This window comes from Aplysia californica, unplaced genomic scaffold (genome assembly GCF_000002075.1).
Source record: "Aplysia californica isolate F4 #8 unplaced genomic scaffold, AplCal3.0 scaffold00472, whole genome shotgun sequence".
NCBI classification, from domain to species: Eukaryota; Metazoa; Mollusca; class Gastropoda; order Aplysiida; family Aplysiidae; genus Aplysia; species Aplysia californica.
The window spans coordinates 458,713-463,436 of NW_004797742.1; the positions used below are offsets into that span (position 1 = coordinate 458,713).

At 40.3% G+C, this 4,724-nt stretch overlaps 1 protein-coding gene across 2 annotated transcripts in view; it reads right to left on the reverse strand.

Moving 5' to 3' along the window:
* The window catches only part of LOC101863459, a 99,960-nt gene extending 96,058 nt beyond the window's left edge, over positions 1-3,902 (reverse strand). The window contains exon 1 of one of the 2 annotated variants that reach the window (XM_035971627.1): positions 3,755-3,902. The gene's annotated coding sequence lies outside the window, so the exon portion shown is untranslated. The other variant, XM_005105475.3, reaches the window with a different exon arrangement.
* Between the last annotated feature and the right edge of the window lie 822 nt (positions 3,903-4,724).

The following is a 4,724-nucleotide window of genomic DNA, read 5'->3' on the forward strand; positions in this document are numbered from 1 at the left end:
GAGAGAGAGAGAGAGAGAGAGAGAGAGACTAATGGATAGCAAAAGTAACCAAGAAAAGATCAACAAACAACCCGAGAGGGAAGAAAGGTCAAAGGTCCCCAGAGGAAAGCATCTGGCCTATAGGAATGCTCAAACGCCCGAAACAAATATATTTGAAGCGCTCCATTGCAAAGTGCGTTACATCAGAGAGTATTATATTTTAGTGTCTCTGGTTACATCCACATACTACAAAACGGAGACAAAATGGAACAATATTTGAAAAGTATTCTATGAAAACAAAAGTATAAAGGAACGCAATTAAATCACAAACATATCGAGCGATTCAGTGCTTTTTTGTTGGGGTTTTTTTTTTTTTTTTACTTTTTTTTTTTTGTAAAGAAAATTATTCTTACTACAATTTTGAGAAGAGAAAATTATCCTCACTACAATTTTTATCATAAGAATAAGAAATGAAGTTAGTTTTCCGGAAATGTCCAGGTTTGGTGTTTAGCGCATTTTTTAATGGAAGCCTTTATCAATATGTGAGGCAGCGTGGTGCAATCAGGCTCTCGGCAAATAAATCAAAGTGAAGAAACTTGCATTTTTCCGCAGGCTGTGAATTTTTATCAAATTTATGTTTTTTAGCTAAACACCTTCATACCCATTAAAAACTCATTTATGTGTGAAATGTTCTGAAAAATGTTGATTAAAGGTACAAAAAATGTAAATTTTTAATTACCACGGACTCTTTAGCTAAGTAAATAACTAATCTTTGGCGGCCGTTTTCTCACTAATTTTACCTCTGAAAATAAGTGACCCCCACCTCCTTCTTTCGCAAATATCTCGACTTGTATTCAAGATAAATGGATATTTTTTAATCCAAATAAAGACAAGTGAACAGGCTTTAAGATGAAACCAATAACTCTACGGCGCTCGCAACTGCATACGGTCACATGATCGCGCGAAACACAAGTTGATTGCATTCATAACAGTTCACTGCACGGCTTGGTTTTGGTAAATGATCAAATTAAAATGTTTAAAATTTATGGTAAATCATAGGAATACAAAGTTTTTTCTACTCAGTGCTTCGTTTTGAGAAATTTGACGTTAAAAAAATTATGAGTCCGACCACATGTCAGGTTTTTCGAATGCAATTCTTTGAATATCTTGATAACGACTCCGAATAATCTGACGATTTTGATAGAGCAGATAGAACATTTTGTTGCTAATCTGTAAGAAATACGTCCTTTCTCTAATCTTCTATCGGGAAAGCGTCTTCTGATTGCTTGTATCATTGAACGACAGTAAAGGGTCTTTTTTTTTTAATGGTGAAATGGTTTGAGTTTAACGGCCCTATCAACACTATTATGTTATTTAAGAGGCGGGACCTCTTAATTTAACGTCCGTCTCCGATAGGACCGAGCCAAGTGGGAAGTTCGTGTAAAGTGCCTTTCCCAAGGACACATTGTCGGACCGAGCTGAGGCTCGAACCCCCGAACCCGCAATCTCACGATTACGAGTCCGGTAGCCTAACCACTAGGCTACCGACGCCACTTAAAGGGTCTCAGCATCTACCGAAATGCATCAGTATGGTAAGCACGCGTTTTTGGTTTTTCGCCTCTATCGACACTGATAGGATATTTAAGAGGCGGAACCTCCGAATTTGACGTCCGTCTCCTATAGGACAGAGCAAAACGGACTGAAGAACAAAGTCTGGGATTCGAACCAAGGCCATCCATTCCGGAGTCCAGCATGATTCCAACTGGGCTAACAGAGCCCCCGTATCAGAGCCCCCGTATCAAACCCAGGGCAACTTACTTGAAAAAACTTAACAGACGCCTGCTGGGAAAAAGTACGATGAAACAAGAGTTGTTTGTTGTTGTTGTTGTTGTTGTTGTTGTTGTTGTTGTTGTTGTTTTTGTTGTTGTTGTTGAAATAACATCCGAGTAAAGGAACGAATGGCAAACCATGATCATCAATGATTTTTTCCGATTTGGCACTCTATGGTAATGATTTAATTTCATTGTGTGGATTTACTACCTTTTCAACGTTGTACAAATGTGTATGTCATGACGTTATAGTTCACTTCGGGAAAGATCAAGCCACGAAGTTGAAGAGCTAGAGGAACTTTTCAAACAAATAAAGTTCAAGAATCTAAGGAGGTACCAGCAAAATTCCCAACTCCACAGTCAAACATTGTGACAACTGAGCAAAGTGTGCGCCCAGTGTGAATAAGAAGGTATAATAATATACATTACGTTCACACAAAGACACATAAAACTACACACACACACCCACACACACCCACACACACACACACACACACACACACACACACACACACACACACACACACACACTAACACACACACATGCGCGCATGCGTGCAATATTTTTAAAAATGAGCGATAAATTCTACTGAAGTAATGAAGAGCAAATGGAGATTGGACGCAAACAGGGCGAAATGGGAAAAAATAAGACAGCGACAAGGGCAGAGAAATAGCGAAAAGCACCACAAGCAGAGAAATAGCGAAAAGCATAATAATTGTAAAATTACTCTTGGTTAATGAAGCAACACGCATACTAATTAGAACTGCTGGGGGAGGGGGCGGTTCTAAACCCAAAGGCAGGGTCAGCGTCGGGAGTGGAGGGGGGGGTAGCTATACAGCATTCTGAATCGAGCTATGATCAATATTTAAATTCCCCTTCCTAACGAAAGTAAACATACTCTAAAGATTCTGCTTTGCCTGGAAACCTGATGTAATCGCTATTAATTATTCAGATATAAACGTCTGATTTTGTATTACCGTTAATCTAAAAGAGCATAATATATGTCACGTTCAAGGACATGTAGCCTATTTTGTGTTAAGATGAAGGTATTGTAAAGCGCCTAGAGCTGTACTGTACGGGAGCGGGCGCTATAGAAATGACCTACATTATTTTGATTGATTTTTTTTTCTTTGGTATGTACGGATGAATAAGGCAGAGGAATACAGCAAATCGTTTTCTCAAAGACAGCACTTTTCCCAGGGAAACGTTCCCCCGATCCCGATTCCGAAATATCCTAGTACAAAAACAGCAAGTGGTCGGTCATTTATAATGCAAAGAAAGTTGGTGGTTTATAGGCGCATTGTACAGAAAGAGTGGAAAGAGCGAGACAGATGGATATTATTTCAGACAGACAGACAGACAGACAGACAGACAGACAGATAGATAGACAGATAGATAGATAGATAGATAGATAGATAGATAGATAGATAGATAGATAGATAGATCGATAGATATGTAGATCGATAGATAGATAGATCGATAGATAGATCGATAGATAGATCGATCGATAGATAGATAACGAAAGTAAAACTATAATATCCATGATTTTGAACAGCTAAAATTGACGCATTTACAACCCTATTATATAGATAGATCATAACAGAGCTTCTTTCTTTCTTTCACAATAAATAAGAGCATAAAACTCACCGTCAGTAGTTTGCTATACTCTCGTGTGGCACGTCGTCGGGATTTCCTTCTATGTGCAGACTTAACACCTTTTACTTTACTTTTCTTCCTGGTATTGGTAGACAACAGCACAAGACAGAGATGATTAACCCAACGACGCACTGGCCCCTTGCACAGCGACGCTCAGAAGATTAATACAAAATTCCCGCGACCGCAAAAGAAGATATAAATACGTCCTGACTCACTGGGCATAGATTTACAACTCTCTGTACTGCTCACGCTCACGCTCACGCTCACGCGCCTCTGAGCCTCGACTCACCTTTGAGTTTGAGAGGGCGCGCTTGATAGAGAGCATCCTGAGATCTGATTCACGCGCCGAACAGGAGACACGAGGAACACACACAGACAGACACAGACACAGACACAGACACAGACAGGCAGGCAGGCAGACGGGCGGGCTGGTGGGCCAGAGCGGCTTCCCGTTCTCCTGGTGATTTTGTTGCTGCTGTTGCGGATGTTGCTGCTGTCTCTCTCTCTCTCTCTCTCTCTCTCTCTCTCTCTCTCTCTCTCTCTCTCTCTCTCTCTCTCTCTCTCTCTCTCACTCTCTTTCTTTCTCTCTCTCACACTCACACACATACACACATCTATCTATCTATCTATCTATCTATCTATCTATCTGTCTATCTATCTATCTATCTATCTATCTATCTATCTATCTATCTATCTATCTATCTATCTATCTATCTATCTATCTATCTATAGAGAGAGGGGGAGAGAGAGAAAGAGAGAGAGAGAGAAAGAATTTGAGGAGCTGGAGAGAAGTGGACTGAAGAACAGAGTGAAGAAAACGAAGACAGCCTAAATCAATAGCAACAGTAATAAGGCTTACCACATCATCAAAGAACTCTCAAGTACCAAACAAGGGCGGACCACTTCAATACATAGTAAAGAAAGGAAATACCTAACTGAGGAATAAGAGGTTCAGAACCGGTGGACAGGATATTGCTCTGATCTGTACACCCACAAAACTACGGGAGATCCAAGAGTGCTCAATGTCTCTCAATCACAAGACGATGACAAAAGCAGCATCTTCAGAGAAGAGATGGTCTAGTGACATCAGTCTCATCACTGAAGAAAGGGAAATCAGCTAGAATAGACAACATCACAGCAGAAACAGTTCAAGCAGGGGAAGACTCGGTGATAGACATGCTATGGATAATCTGCAACAAGATCTGGCAGACAGGCGAATGGCCTACACCATGGACTTAATCTTTGATCATCACCCTTCC